Genomic DNA, 17457 nt, shown 5'->3' with positions numbered 1-17457 from the left:
AAAATACTTAGTTTTGAAAAAGAACAGAACGTCTTTAAACGAATGATGACCACGTTATCAACTGTCTACATTTCATCAGTATCCAAAGAATACCGTATCTGTTCACCTAAGTGTCGAAAAAACGTCCCGTTGTGCGCATGACGTCAGGCTGTATTTGGTTGTTTTCCCGTGAGGAGTAAAGAAAACAACACTATACTCTGTTTTTTTCCATCTGTCCATCCGCCTGTGGTGTTTGCGCATGGTAACACTGCGTCCCGGGCTTTAAATAGTTACGCTATGTGTAAGTTTTAGGTAAATAAAAGGATATCTGGTATACATTTCCAACTGAAAAGTGTTTTAATAATATACTGTATGCGTATTACACCGTTAATATTCGAAATAGGATATATTATAATTGTTGAATGTAAGCTGAATGTAACTATCTAAAGCCTGGGACGCAGTGTTACCATACGCAAACACCACAGGCGGATGGACACATAGAAAAAAACCGAGTATAGATTCTTTGGGTTTCCCCAAAATGAAGAGGAAATGGGATTGCCTGTGCAAAAGAGAAGACCCAATAAATACTAAGAAAGCTCGAGTGTGCAGTCTGCATTTTGAGAAAAGTGTTTTCAAAGGAGAGTAAAGAATAGAAAACATTTGTATCAGTTTCAAAGGGGCCTCGTTGTGTGTTCAAAGATATTACTTCAACTTTTCAAATATATTACTTCAACTGAAATATAATGAAGGGGAAGTATGATATTTCATGCATTCTATCTTTTAGGGTATCACAGGACGGTCTGGAATATTTTTTTCCTCCGGTTCTTCAACAGATGGGAGCTGACTTTGATCATTCCTCTCCTCATTCCTCTCCTCTAAATGTAAAACATCGAGTACGATTTACCTCTTAGGAAGAAATTCGCTTTGGTAGGGGAAAATTATGATTCAGCTTCAGGGATATAAACTTTCTTCAGGGCTGATATTCTACCACGGTAGAAAATAGGCTTAATGACAATCAGAACGATGAGTCCCTAGGGCCTATGTAGATCGAGAGTTGTGTTTGTCAGCTATGACATTTTGTACCCTGGATATCGAGGAATTAGTCAAGACAGTGAGATAAACCAGACATAAAGGATTTTGAACATGAGGTCGAGAGTGAAAGTTTGATTTACACTGGGGGATACTACATAGCTAACAAATTTCCTCAGTATGAATTCCTTAGAAACAAAAGCAACACTGGCAGTATAAGGACTGAATTTAAATGTAGTCTAACAGAATTTCTCTTTCTCTTTGTATGTAATGCATGTGATATTTCATATTTGAAGAGATTTTTCCCTTTTTTGTATAGACTTCAGCACTAAATATAAGACTTAATATTATGACAAATGTATGTTGTATGTTTTTCCTCCTTGCCTACATGACTTTGGGTAATGGCTAAAAGTAAATTCCCCGTTAAAACGTAAACATGAAAGAAAAAGGAGCATTCTCTCCTTTTGACGTCATCAACTCTGCGCGTGTGTTGACATTGTATTCTTTGGAAATTGCGTTTTAGAACAGACGACAAAAGACATTCTCTACAGAAATAGTCCATCTTTCTTTTCTGACAAGAATCACGAATGTCTTGCAATATATCATAAACCTAATGTATATTATGGTAATATGTGCTACGTTATTTTCATCGAACATCTCAAACTTAGATTACATTTTCGACAGCATGGCTTTCGTAACATGATACGAGGTTTACATAATCAACAGGGCTCAACGGGATTATAACTCGGTTTCCATATTTCTTATTGTCTTTTCATAAACGACGTGATTCCATAAGGAAAAGGCTTAATCCTTTAAGTCTTACTCTATAGCCATACGGATAAATATTCGATTATTCTTTTGCGTATGCATTTGTCGACAGAGGGAATGATTGATGTACAGCTATGCTGAGAACTGATGCTACATGACTGCATAGGATTTCGTTCAAATTCACTAACTGGCAACCTAACAAGGTCCATAATTATCTATTATTTCATTACGAAAACACGATTATTGCACACGATAAGGTCATAATTATGTTCAAAAAGAGTGATAGCTGTCATATATTTCAAAATTGTAAGAAAATATCACGTGTAGCCAAATTTCAGGATAAACCCTTACGAAACATTTTCAAAACTTTCGTTCACTCATCGCCGATGCATTTGACCAAAACGAAGTTGTGATCAAACCTCAGTTCAATTGTTAAATAAAAAAAAAGGGACAAAAATTGTCATAACATTAATATTGCTTCCAAAGAAACCATTAAATTTGAAAATGGTCCTATTTGATTGTTTTTTGTTTTTACATCTCAAAGCTGAAAAAACGTAAATATGTTGCAAAAATGAAATTATCTTGAAAACATTAATTTTATATTTGTTAGAGGAATATTTGAGTTTTCATACGAAAAAAAAACTTATGATATTTTTCTTAACCACTTTAAAAATGATGGACTACTAGCAAATACTCGCCTATGCAATTATTCATTTGCCAAAGACAAGATTTAGTTCCTAGTCCTAGGTGTGTTAGAATTCTTCCCTTCACACTTAGCATTCACTTGTCCATATTAACAATTTCTGGCCAGATAGCAAACGAGGTTATCTACACATTCTTGCACTTCAAGTTACCTTATGAAAGAATAAATTATACACCAAAAGCGAGAAAATATTTCAAACCAGTAAAAAACAAGTGTTCCATACGCCTCGATATTAATACTAATAGACATTTCGATTAATAGCATCTTCTCCATATAATGAAATTCATCATCTTTTATTCCTCAAAAAACAGGTAATCTACAAATAAATTCATTATTAACAGATATTACATCTCAGAAAGCTTAGATTATATTTTTAGGCCTGTAAATCATTTTGCCACATACAGGCATTTTATACACAGCCTACAACTTCAACATTCAAAGAAAACTTGTTGTAATTCATATTCCTCTCTTGAAATGTTGCTATGACTGTTGAGCTTATTAAGTCTACTGTTATAATGTTGCAGACGTAGTTTTGCAGACCTGTCAAAGGAATTAAGTGCACTATCACTGACTGTACCACAGTTCCTCGCTGGACGAGTGGTTTTCGCGCTCGACTGCCAATCCGGTGCTCCGAAGTTCGATTCCTGGCTCTGCCAATGCGGAATCAGAGAAATTTATTTCTGGTGATATAAATTAATTTCTCGATATAGTGTGGTTCGGATCCCACAATAAGCTGCAGGTCCCGTTGCTAGATGACCAATTGGTTCAGATCAGTGGTCTGATAAAACTAAGATATACTTAACTTTACTTAACTGACTGTACCGTTAAAATTATCACGCCGTACTATGAACAAAGCAATATAAAAAAAATAGTAAGTTCAAATCAAACAGATTACGAATTATACCAATGCATAACAGGAATCATAGTTGTATAACCATAAGGAAAATAGTGCTAGCTGTGAATTTGCACTTCTCGACATGTATGACATTAGGAAAAAAAAAAAAGTTGAATACTACTCAGCAAAGTCACGTTGAGTCTGAGAATCAGGACGATACAAAACGAATCATGTTGCATCAGATTTGAGCATCACTGTACTTCATATTTACCATTCCGCTTGTGATAAATCTGTGCAGTTGTTCTAGACAGTGGGCCTGATCACTATGTCAGACACAATTGCATAATACACTTACTGGACATCTATGAGGCTAGCAACCTCGCCCATCAATACCTGTCAACGCATCTAAGGGGCGAAAATACATATAAAAATATACTATATGCTTATTTATGCATTTACATAATATACATACGTATATGTATGTGCCAGGAGAAAGGAGCAAAGGAAGTGCTATGAAGCAACGGATAGATGGGAAAATGGAAGTTCAGGATAAAGGTGAAGGACATAGTGTATCAGGGAGTTGGAATAATAAAATATATAAATATATATATATATATATATATATATCTATATATATATATATATATTTAGTTCCCTAGTCGTTGGTGTATCCAGTGATAAGTTTTATACGAAGCATGGCATAGTATATCTGAGATTTTGATATCAAAAAGAGTTGGTTACATTACTACAATGAGATGCGGCCTTAAGTTACCCTGGGAATTCAGTAAGTTTTTTTCGGGGAGAGAGAGAGAGAGAGAGAGAGAGAGATAGAGAGAGAAGAGAGATAGGAGAGAGAGATAGAGAGAGAGAGGAGAGAGAGAGAGAGAGAGAGAATAATACGTATCATCTTTGCCAGCCAGGTCACTTAATGGAAAGGAAACATTAACGTAAATGAGAAATTTAAAAACCCGGTTAGCTCAACAACAGACTTTCCTCATTTGTAATACTCTAAATATCCATTCATTACTTCATATCTCTCTCTTAATGGCGTATAACTCTGACATTATTCTCATCTTCCCTCTAATTCCCTCGTTTCACCTTATTAATATGAGATAACCAGTGCATAAAGAACGCTAATGGACATAAATGAAGGAAATGAAAGAATTCTTTTATTGCCGGTTTATGAGTCCATTTTAAGTGTGTGTGTGTGTGTGTGTGTGTGTGTGTGTGTGTGTGTGTGTGTGTGTGTGTGTGTGTTTGAGACGGGAAGGTCAGCATTGCAGACAATTCAATTACCTTTTCAGTTGTAGAGCAATATTAACGACAGCAAAACAAAACTAGCAGAAGCCTGTAATTAAAAGAAAACCGGTGCATATAGGTTCTAGAGAAAACCGCCGAACCGCGCCATATAAGGGGAGACTGAAATAATAAATGAACCAACGCAATTAACTTTAGTTTTTCCATATCTTTCACAATTCCTCGTCTAAATGGAGTAAAATAAAGGCGTTGTTATTTATCATAAAGTGAAAACAATTACACTTCATGCCGCTTACGAAAGCACACATAATTCCACTAACATTCCATTAGTTATGTTGCAAGTTCTGAAAAATTTAGTCTTACCTCGAAATCCAGGAACACAGTCAAGCCTGGGAAAGATTTACAATAGGACCCCCCTTGCATCAGCATCATCCATGGGGCCGCAGTCTGAAAGAAATAAAATATTTAGTTGCAATGTATGTGGTCTTGTAATTTATCTCTACGTTTGATAACACGTTCTTGGAAAATTGGGCCTAACTGAAGATAAAAAATAAATAAATAAATAACATTGATAGGTATAAATTAGAATAACTTTCCTTGCTTTGCTCAATTTACATTTAGTGCATTCAAGAGATTAATAGTACTGGAAATGTTTAAATACAGCCATTTGAGGTAACGGTTTTCTCGGAGTAGCTAACTAATGAAAAACATCACCACCAAGATAAATTACTGGAACAGCTGAAAAATGCTGAACATGAAGAGCAAATTAATTTCGTAAGTTGGTGTCACAAACAATGTAACCACACTATGACTGTAATATATATGGAGGCTTAGGAAAACATGGTTCAAGCTTGCTGGTGTTTATTATCTTCCAAAAATACATAAAGTACTACGAGCGCCAAGGCACAAACACAGTGGCAACAGCATAGTCCTTTAAACATTTACAAGATATCTCACATTTCCTTTTAAAATTTCAATACTGGACAGCACATCATTTCATGAAATAAATCATATACTGTATTGTAATACCATTCACGCCAACTCTTACAAAATAAACTCTTCTTTACAGTACATTATACTGTATTGAAACCCAATACAAACAAACCCAAGTCTGTATAGTAAAGTACACCATTGCTCTCTACAGATCCATACACCCATTACTCTACAGATCCAGTCTTTCAGGTCTCCGTACATCTCTTGGTTCTCTGTGGTATTACAACACGAGAAAATTTTCTGTACATTACCACTAGGTGCAATAGCCTGAGATACGGGAACCCTCAATTCAGACCATGTTTCTGGCTCATTAAGTGCACCTTCTTCAAACACACGAATATTATCATCAACAAGCAAATTACCTTCACTAGAGTTTTACTAATTGTCGACGATTTCCCCTATACATTTGACCAGATCCATATTGAGGTGCCTAAAACCTTGGTGCCACTACCACAGCATTTTTTTCACTCACTATTATTATATGTATATACTTCATTCTAACTACACTTCCTTCCTCTAACTCAAGAGGGTCCCTTGCATTCTTATCATAGTGATTTTTTTCCACATCCTGATTATTCTTCAGCATTTCTGAAACTCTTACTGGATCTTGAGCTTCAGGGGTTAAGCGTTTTGGAAAAGTTAGGAGTGTTGTATGTGTTATTCTCCCAAAGAGTAATTGAGCATTACTAACATTCCCTTCTAATTGGTGTATTTCTGTAATGCAAAACACTAAGGGAAGGGTCACTGCCTTCTTTATTTGCCTTCAGTAACTTTTTCAATGCCTGAATACTACTTCATTCTGCAAGACCATTACCACTGGGATAACCAGGGAAGGATGCTGTATGCCTTATTCCATCAGATTTGCAAAATTCCCTGAACTCACTGGCTATAAACTGGGGGCCATTATCACTATGGGTTATCATAGGTATGCCATGGCGGGCAAACTGAGACATACAAGATGCAATCACTGTCTTATACAGTGTGTTAACAGATCAGCACCCTGCTTATTCCAAGGTATTTCAGGAATTTCATGAGGGATGAGTGGCTCTTTAGTCTGTTGTCTTTGGAAAGCATTACATGTTTCACAGGCAGCAATCATATCCTTGACCTAAGCTGTCATACCAGGCCAATAAGATCTCTGGCTAACCTGAGTGACTTTTCCAAACCTTGAAGTGACTTGTGTAGCTCTTTCAACACTTTTACTCTTAATTCCCTAGGAATAATGGCTGTTCATTTTGTCAATTTCGAACCTAACCTCACCATCAAGGAAACCCAGGCCCTGATAAACATCAGAGTAATTCAATACCAATTCAGCTCCACTGTTAGGCTTAGGTTTATGTGTTAAGGAACAATCCTGCTTTATCTCATTAAAAAACTAATAACGCCTAGTAATTTACAAGCATTCTTGCTCAATATTGGGCAAAAATTTACATCCACAATAAAAAAAAAATTGGTATTGCTTCTTACTGTAAATGCACAAAACAGAACACTTTCCAATAAGCTTTATACTACTTTCAGTAAAGGCAACCAAATACTTTCGATTAGGCCAAAATTCTGGCTTAACCTTTAAGATATCAAGGATGCTCTTTGGCAACACACTTCTATTCCAGTATCCATTTGAAATTTCATTGCTCACCTTGTAACTCTGAAGACAACACAACATCACTAGAAACATTTTGCTACACCTCGGTTTCCTAATTTTCTTAATCTGAAGGTGACCAACTAACGTTTCTTGATCCTCGACCAAATCTTTAGATTTTCATCACAAATACGAGGTCTACGCCGAGTACTGCTTATTTGCTTATTGTACTTAGCTCCAATACCCTTATTTAGACACCTTCTTCTAAAATGTCCTTGAGATCCACACTTAGCACAATACTTATTAGCTGCTGGACAATAACTTTTTCCTAATAGTAATTTATAAACACAATAGTAATTACATTTACCTAATATAGAATTACCTTTCTTATACTCAGGCCTAGACAACATTAATTACCTATCATTACTCTTTAGTAATAACATTTAGATCTTTCAATTGCCTTTCACCTCCTTCATGAAATCTACATATCTCAAGAACTTTATCCGAGGATACAAAACCTTGTCTTCGTAGCCTACCATGAAGCTGCTCACTCATTATTCCAGAAATAACCTTAATTCTGACAATTTCATCATACAAATCACTGTTATTCTTTAGAAGACTCCAGCCACCTCCCACATCATCATATATATTTTTCTTGGGTAAAGCACATATAAAAAATTTCTTCCCAACGCATAACCTGCCCAAATGCACAATAACAGAAAAATATTGATAAAATTACGACTTAGCCTATAAGGTAAGACAATTATAGGCCCCACCCTCCCCAATTCCATAGCAAATACGGCAAAATTGTACCCAGTATACATCCCAAGGTCAATTTTCGGTTGTTTTCGTACCCTATCTTTTCCTTGTCATTTTTGTATGAAAATCCCAAATTGGTTTTTCAAGCTTTAATCTTTAAGCTCCTAAAATCTCAGCCTGCCATATAACGTTTCATGTCATCCTCATAAAAATTTAAAAAATAATAAACAATCTAAAAAATAATAAGAAAAAATACATTGACATAACATAGAAAATGTATTAAAAATGTATTGAAAAAGTCCACCAAGATCCTACCTCCAAAGTTCAAAAGGAGAGTGATTCTGTATTGCTTTTTGTCTTTCTCCGAGCTTACTGGATAAATCTGGAAATATTCCAAGTACCTCCTCCAGTTGACAGTTTTATGACCAGATAAATCCAATAGCCCTGAAAGTCGTTTTTCTTGAGAAGTCGCCTCGTTAAGCAAAGTCAGTTCCTATGCCGCGCATATAAGGGGAACAACCGACTGGACTAGCTGATCTAGTTTCGACTGCGTTTGAAGCCACCCTCCGAAAACAAAAAATACTTCAACACGTCCTGACACCGAAGATGGTCATCACATCAGTCATGAGTTGTTGGTGGTGAGAGAAGGAGTTCGAGACCTCTACTCTCCTTTCGGAGTAAGTATTTTCTCCAAAGTTAGAAATCAAAGTCATATTTTAAGATTAAACAGAGGGTAATGAAAAGTTTGGCTCTATGCAGTGCACACTACCTCCATAACACTTTCGAAATTTTTACTGGTAATTCTAAGCCCTCATTCCGCGGTAAAGTAGATTATGGCAGTTGACGTTTTCTTACGCTATTTTACTTACTGAACAAGAATTTAAAGTAATATTTATTTGGACGACTGTAATTAACCCCCATGGGCCAGTACTAATCACGGCGAAGTACATTGGACGTCCCATTCCCCAGTGGATGGCGTATCCGCGGTTACGTTCCTTGCAGTCCGTGCGGAACTATTCTTTATTTAGAATTACCTATTTACTTACAACTCCAAATATTTGAAAGATTGCTTAATGTTTGCGGAGTCGCTTGTGTCAATAAACTTCCCATTCCATGTGCTAAATCCGCACACCACTTGTACCCATAGACGCTGGAGCACTGTCTTCACAAAAATCGTAAACAATGACTTCCAACCACTACTTTTCCAAGGGAACTACGATTTTTGGTAGAAGAAGAAGCACGCACTAGATAATTATTTAAATAAATAGTTAAACGGCAGTATAAGGTCATGAATTGCATAAATCTTTTTACATATTCATGATTATTAATTTGTAAATATTCACTGTTGTAAAAGTAACTAGATTCCTGACTCAAATATCAACAGTTTTGCTTGTGAACGGTACCTAAGGCGTTCTTTAATTGTTTGTCAGTGTTGCCAATTGGTATGTGTTTACCCTCCAAACTGGGTATAAGAATTACACACAACCGGGGAAATAAGTGAAATTAGCGTATCTATTTGTAGTATGTATACATATTAGAGCAATTTTATCATTATTGCATTACCATGACAACTAGAATCCATGGAAACAGTTTGTAAATGCATCGGCGTATGTGTGAAGCTCCACTAGATTGGCAATGACGAGTCATTTTGCCGTCGTCTGCTCGTATGTACTTCAGAAATATATGTAATTTTTCGGGGTTAATTTGGTTGCAAAAAATTATTAATAGACATGAATTAAATAAACATTTTGAAGTAACAAAGTAAAGCTAAACTAAATAATGAATAAAGTAAACAATTAAGGGAATAAAGCTTTGTACCTCATAACCGTGTACTCGTGTGCTGCCCGTAACTGTTTTTGTGGAGTGAGCGCTTAGGAACCAGGGACCGTAACGTAGTTGAAGTGCAATTTGGAGCGAATTAAGACCAAAACATGTATAACTACAATCAAATAAGCACTGTGGAGTTTCAGTTGTGAAGGTAGTAAGGATAAAACCACCGACTACAAGGTAAAAATGAATTTCAGCTCAAACCATGACCCTGGGAATAAGAAATTTCATACTTTCACTAATATAGGCAACAAAATGTTGTTTTAATGTGGATTACAACTGCAATCTTGAGTAAGATCAATACACATTACACATATACTCTAACATTGTTCAAATGAGCACTGGGAAGGCTGGGAAAGATGGTGGCTTCGCTGTGCTTACGAATGGCATCTCATGCGGGTTCCGCCATATTGGATTTCAAATTTGCCTTGAAAACATTTTACGAAGACTTCACATACTTACTTTGGTTCGTATGGCGCTTTCATATATCAAATTATGTTGACGAAACTTCCATCTTTTGAATGGTATGCTTAAAGATGTAATTGTAGTCTTCTTTCACCAATTACATATCGAGTGAATAAGGCTGATCCACGCGATGACGATGGATCCACTGCGGTGTTTCCCCCCTACATTTAAGAGGTTCAGGCTTGGCTAGCCTACAAACGATACTCCAAGTCTCCAACTGCGTCGGCTATTCCGGGCCGGCAACATGGTCGGCAAAAAACATGCCGATTCCATCTTCCATCTAGGGGGAAAAAAGGCACTCTACCTCCAGGACATCAGTTGAAGCAGCACCTGACACCATGCAATGGTAGATCTAGGGTACCTTTACATTACACGATATCATTACAATGACTGTGAGAAGTTGAGAACGAATGAATTTCAAAATAGGGGGAAACATCACAACAGGCCAACCCTCATCACGGTAGACGGGTCTTATTCACTCGATATTTAATTGGTGAAACATGAATACAATTGCAACTCTAAGCATACCATTTAAAAGACTGAAGTTTCGTCAACATATTTTGATATATGAAAGCCCCATACGAACTAAAATAAGCATGTGAGCTCTTCGTAAAATATGTTTTCAAGGCAGTTTTGAAATCCAATATGGCGGCTACGTTTTTCATGGACGGTGGTTCTCATCAGTGACGGCCACCATCTTTCCCAGCCTTCCCAGCACTCATTTGAACAATGTTAGCGTATGTATGTAACGTTTATTGATCTTACTCAAGATTGCAGTTGTAATCAGCACAATAAAACAACATTTTGTTGCCTATATTAGTGAAAGTATGAAACTTGTTATTCCCGGGGTTATGGTTGGAACTGAATTCATTCTTACCTTGTAATCGGCGGTTTTTATCCTTACTGCCATCACAACTGAAACTCCACAGTGCTTATTTGATTGTTATTATACACATTTTGGTCTCAGTTCACTCCACATTGCACTTTAAACCCGTTGCTGTTCCTGGTTTCTAAGCGCGCGCGCCATAAACACAATTACAAACAGCAGACGACGACAGACGACGAAACTGCAAAGTTTTATTCCCTAAACTGTTTACTTTACTCGTTATTTAGTTTAAATTTACATTGTTATTTAAAAATTTTGATTTAATTCGTGTATATTATCCTTTTTTGCAACCAAATTACCCCGAAAATTACAGATATTTCTAACGTAGATAAAATCAAATGTTTCTAAACGTTTTCGTACATCTGGCTGCCGAAAACCATAGAGGAACGAATACGGAAAAGTGCATAGAGGAAACGACTACGTTTTTTTTTTTTTTTTTTGCTTTTTTGTTTTTTGCTAGCACTTTTCATTGATTTCAGTCTTTATTAGTATTTTGAATTTCTTAAATAATCGTATGCCAGAAATAAATGTAACCTTTAATGTTTGCATGCTTTAATGTTTGCCAATGCTAAGAATGGCAAAATCATCGTTGCCACATTAGAGGAGGCTTCACACATACGCCGTTCCATTATTATAAACTGTTTCCATGAATTCTAGTTGTCATAGTAATGCAATAATGATAAAATTGCTTTAATATTTATGTATATATACTTCCAATACATAGCCTAATTTCACCAATTTCAACGTTTTGTTTATAGTCTTATACCCAGTTTGGAGGGTCAATGTTCGTTACTAAAGAATCTGTAACCTCCTTAAGTCGTTCAGTTGACATAGTAAACCTGAGCCATATTTTCACTCGCTGAAATGACGATATCCGGGTGAGGGGCAAGTGGGCCTATCCCTTTGCCCTACGTGATGTACCCATGTTCGTTATTACTAACTAATATAATATTTATTACCTGCAATATAAACTGTTGTGCATGAAAATTTTTTTTAATATTTTTAAACTAAAATTAGAGCATACATAAACCACACAAATTGTCATAAAAATGAAACATAAATCAAGTGGCTATTATTGTTTAACATGTCTTCGTGATGAAAATTAGCGCACGCACGGATTCCTCCTTCCCAACCTCTCTCCAAAATATTTACCCAACACAAAACCAGCATTCACAAAGGGTCCCCCAACCATGTAGGGTATATAGGAGGTTAATAATTAACAATAAACAACACAACCTCATTCATCAGCAACACTATACGCTATGAGGAGACATGTCTGCCAAATTTTCAAAACAACTTTACACTTGTGTGACAGACCTTTGAATGGTTTTCGAGATAAACCCTGAGGCTATAATTATTGGATTATAGGGATTTTCATTTCCAGGTATTTTAATGTCCCTTCCTATTCCGTCCTCTCTCTCTCTCTCTCTCTCTCTCTCTCTCTCTCTCTCTCTCTCTCTCTCTCGTTTTTTAAATTTTACATACCTATGTCCTGCTTAACTATTTTTCGAGCACTAGTAGATGCACCTACATTCATCATTACGACTGAATTAAAAACTTGAAAGTATTTAATTAATGCTATACAAGTATGAAATATATTTTCTTGTTCATTTTTCGAATTACGATAAAAGAAACAGAGAGAGAGAGAGAGAGAGAGAAGAGAGAGAGAGAGAGAGAGAGAGAGAGTTAGTGGATCAGTGTATAAATATATCGGTCAATGGGCAGGTAACAACCGAGTGAATCGTTAGATATATCCACCAATGTAAACTACTATTATTAGATAGATAGATGGAAAAATCATAGAAAATAAGTTTAAACTGCAACAACTTTCAGAGAGAGAAGGGAAGGTGAAGGAAGGAAGAAGGACAGGGGTGGCGGTGGAGGTGGGGGGAGAGGGTAGGTGGAGCTGTTTACTGGTGTGTTCCTATCCATTTCTGGATAATGGAGTTTGGTCTATTAGTACAAGGACAAGTGTAGTTATTCTTTACGATTAGTGATTCACGATACCCTTATAAATTACGGCACTGGGGGTAATGCACTAAAGAAAAATCTCGTTCTGTTATGAGTGTTCGTTACAGAAATAGGTATTGCCCAAAAACGTGCTTGCACTGTCTCTGAAACCCATAGTAGACATGCTGCTTAGTTGTCAATCAAGTTTTTATAACCAAGTATTTTTTACAAGCTAGCTATTGAATAAATTTTTTCTCAGTCAAAACATATGCCCCTCAATGCTAACTTTCCTCTTTTAACGACTTTCTGGTCATTGCAAATTCGGCCCCATAATTTCTTTTGGTGCGAAAACAGACAGAGGCCCATGGACCGAAAACGATTGCGTCACACTACGGCGATAATCCAGCAGTAAAACATCTTCATATATCCAAAAAGTAAATAATAAAGATATATATGCGCATTACGATTATAACAATTACATGTATAACTGATAACAATCTGCATGAATAACTGGTAAACTGTTCTGCAATGACAGTTGAGTATAGCAATTATTTACAATAGGTACGAAAGTCAAGATGTCGTGACGTCATAATACAGAACTTGAAAGAACGTTCTAATTCAGAAAAATAATTACTTAAATTTGAGTCAGAGTCGAGTTACTTTTTCAATAACGAATATTTTCAAATTAATCATCATAAATATGTAAAATATTGATGTTTTACTACTTATTTAAAAATTAGCCAAGAGCACGCTTCTCGTCATCTTCTACCCAAACAGCTGTTTACGCCTGGCTTGTTGTTGATGAGAAATCGTGTTTCGATTGTTGTGATAAAAAGTGCTCCAGCGTCTGTGGGTACAAGTGGTGTGCGGATTTATCACAGGAAATGGTTAGTTTATTGACACAAGCTACTCCGTAAACATCGAGATGGCGTCAATCTTCTAGATACCTCGAGTTGTAAGTAAAAATGTTGAACGCGTTTTGGTGAGATTTGCACTACGTTTGAGACCGTTTTCAGTACCCTCTGTTTAAATCTTAAAATTTGGCCTTAATTTCTAACTTTGGAGAAAATACTTACTTCGAAAGGAGAGTAAAGGTCTTTAGCTCCGTTTCTCACCAACAACAAGTCGCGACTGATGCCCATCTCGGGTCTCAGGACGCGTTATAATGTACTTTTTCGGAGGGTGGCTTGCATTGATGGTAGGTGGCCTGCTTGGCCTGCTGTGATGTTCTACCCTAACTGGTATAAAGCTTTCCATTTCCATTCCCATTCCCCATCTTCCTAGGCCTCCCAGCCCATGTCATACGTGTGATTAGTCTGAGGATGATCATATTACACTACTCACTTTTCTTATCCAAATCGGCCATGCACAACTAAAGTACACCGGTTTCTTTAAACCTCTGGTTAACTAAGTCTTCGACAACCGAACTTGAAGCAACACGTCTAAAGACTTCCAAGCGAGGGACAAACAACAAACACGCGCGGCGGACGGGAACTGTTACCAATTTTATAGGTGAACTGGTAACACTGTTTAAAAGTTAGAGAATTAGCGACAAATCCAAGTTCCCGGTGTGTCTGTCCCCTTCGTGTGGAAGGGGCTTCAAGGGCCCCATACACTGAACGATTGTCGTTTTCGACACACATGCACACTATTCAGACAATATGAAAGATCTCCGCACCGATTTCAGTCTGAACAAAGTTTTTGTCTCGGGAAGACATGGGCGGCAGGGCTGCCACTCCTGGGTTTTTAAACCCAGATCTGGGTTTTTTGTCTCTCGTCTGGGTTTTTTATTCGGAAATTTTTTTTTTTTTTTTTTTTTTTTAATTACACTGAAGTAAGATATTTTTTAAATTATGTATCTATGGTCCGCAAGTACATAACATCAGCAAAGATGTTGCAGAGACAAATCTTGATGATTTATACTTAAGTGGCAGAGCAATGGCTTTATTAAGAAAATGGATAGTCTAAATTTTCTTGTTGAATTATCAAAACAAATTAAGCAAAGGTTCCCCATTCATGAAGATGGTGTTATTGCTAATTTAAGCATCTTGGCTCCAGCTTTGGCTCTTGATACTGTAGTCACCAACATCTCTTGTCAAATTAGCATTTAGTTTTCCATCAATTATCCCTGAAAAGGAATTGAATGACTTAGACGATGAATGGAGATAATTCCGAAATTCAAAAAATATAACTCCAATTTATAATTCAATTCCAGAATTCTGATGATACAAATTAAGAAATATAAGAGATGACTCTGATATTCCAAAATTTGAAAAGCTTTCCTACTTTATGACAAATTTAACAATACTACCACATTCTTCTGCCTCAGTAGAACGAGTTTTCTCTCAAATTAATTTAGTCAAATAAAAAAATACAAACTCTCAAACCCTATTCAGGCAATAACCAGAAGTGGTCTTAGTAGTGATACTTGGGAACCTACATCAGAACTCTTAAAAGATGTAATGGATGGTGTTTGACATAAAAGGTATCAAAAACGTCCGAAAGATCTGCAAGATTCAAATAAAGTGACCCTGCAAGCAGTTTCTGAATTTGAGAGCGATCCGGATCTAGAAACACAAGCGTAACCCTTTTCCATCCATCACCTTAGAACCTGAGGTTCTTTTGATTATCTATATACCAGGTATGTCTAATGTAATTATTTAGCACTAATACCAAGTGTACATATATTAATTAATTATATAATATATATATATAATATATTAATATATATATATATCGTACGATATATATATATAGATATATATATATATATATATATATATATAATATATATATATGTATATATATATGTATATACTGTACAGCGCTGGGTTTTTGTATAGGAATCTGGGTTTTTTTCTATTTGAATCTGGGGTTTTCTGAAAAGTACGAGTGGCAGCCCTGGTCACATCGCATCATCTCTAGAGGAGACGCGTGCGGTAACGTTATATCGACAGACAAACACACGCATTGTACGACCTGTGTATCACAATGATTCCCGCCGAGATCGTTCAGACTCAAAACTCCAGCCACTTTTGCATTCAGACAAGCCCATACACAATGTTTTTGCGAACGATGCAGACAATCGTTCAGTGTATGGGGTGCCGCGTTGGTAGTTTGGAGAGGCCGACCCATATAGTATAAGTAACTAATTTATAACTCATTTTCTTATTCTATTCTTTAGTCACTCTTAAGTTTAAATTCGAGTATTTCTATATTTTAAATCAAATAATACCTTAAACTAAAAAATTTTAGACTGAAATTTGGAGGACTTTTCTTCATTTGCTTATGTAGCTTACATTATAATATCCTGATGCTGAATAATCGGTACTGGGATTTTCTGGGTAGGGAGATAGAAAGATTTTCTATTTGGTATTTTACTTTTTTTTAATAATAACAAGTTTGTGATATCTACTCTATTTTTCCCTGTCAGCCTTAAAATGTACACTCCATCTTCTTCAAATTCAGAAATGGACTATAAATTCTCTAAATCCTACAACCGATGTAAATATTCAAAAGCTTACTAATATTTTGGTGTGGAAAAATCACATCAACGAAAACAACTCTATATTTCCGTGACGGAGATTTGCGATTCCCTAAATGCAAACGCCGAACCACTTTTTTTAAAGTTGCTCTTCCTATTCTTCATTTCTGGAGACAATCTCTCTCTCTCTCTCTCTCTCTCTCTCTCTCTTACGGGCTGCCAAAGAGCAAGAGCCCATGCCAGTATAAGGCTGGCTTAATCTATCATCATCATCTCTTCTGCGAATATAATCATTGTCTTCAATCGTGTTGATTATGAGTATTTCCCAAACCAAGGTACTTGTGATAATTACCACCACTTTTTGGCATTAAAATCGACTCTTCGCCTATTTTCCTTATCTTCCTATAAGTAACCTTTCGGAAAAGGCTGAATTTTAGCACCGAAGGATGAGATCGTTCAGTCGAACGTCTATGCAGGAAGCCACGGGGATTGTGCTTGACAGCCGTGCCTGTAGGCCTAATTGGTGTGCTAGTCGCGTTTTGCTTGATTAATGATCTGACTGGCATTCGAATAAGTTTGTATTACATTTGTAAAGCCCCAGCTACATTAGGGCCTATATCTAGTTGGTATGAACAGCAAAAGTTCAGTGCAGTATTTTCCTAAACCTTTGCTTGTGATGTAGATATTCTTTAGGCTCATCCGGTCCTAATATGAAAAATTTTGGACTTTCCCATCAACCTTACAGTGTTAAGAGTTGGCAAAGTTCCAATAAAACTCAGGTCAAAACGGTTGTAAAAGCCTTAAGGCATGTCCAGACGAGCGGGCCTGATCGGTGGGCAAGCATGTCATCGGGCTCATATGCCGGCCAAACCAGCAAAATGATCGTGGCTGGGGTTGAGCGAAATCACCAGTCGGTTCCAGGTGATCTGAGGCAAATACTGGA

General features: G+C 36.5%; 1 long non-coding RNA gene across 1 annotated transcript in view; it reads right to left on the bottom strand.

The window, feature by feature from the left end:
• Positions 1-14616, bottom strand: part of LOC135196858 (uncharacterized) — a 147795-nt gene extending 133179 nt beyond the window's left edge. Inside the window, exons 1-2 of the long non-coding RNA XR_010310495.1 lie at positions 14375-14616; positions 4935-5018 (exon numbers count right to left, since the gene is read on the bottom strand). This is a non-coding gene — a long non-coding RNA (uncharacterized LOC135196858). The remainder of the gene's footprint in view (positions 1-4934; positions 5019-14374) is intronic.
• Between the last annotated feature and the right edge of the window lie 2841 nt (positions 14617-17457).

This window comes from Macrobrachium nipponense, chromosome 18, assembly GCF_015104395.2.
Source record: "Macrobrachium nipponense isolate FS-2020 chromosome 18, ASM1510439v2, whole genome shotgun sequence".
Lineage (NCBI taxonomy): Eukaryota > Metazoa > Arthropoda > Malacostraca > Decapoda > Palaemonidae > Macrobrachium > Macrobrachium nipponense.
Note: the sequence above shows the minus strand (reverse complement) of the source record. Positions and strands in the feature narration are given on the sequence as shown.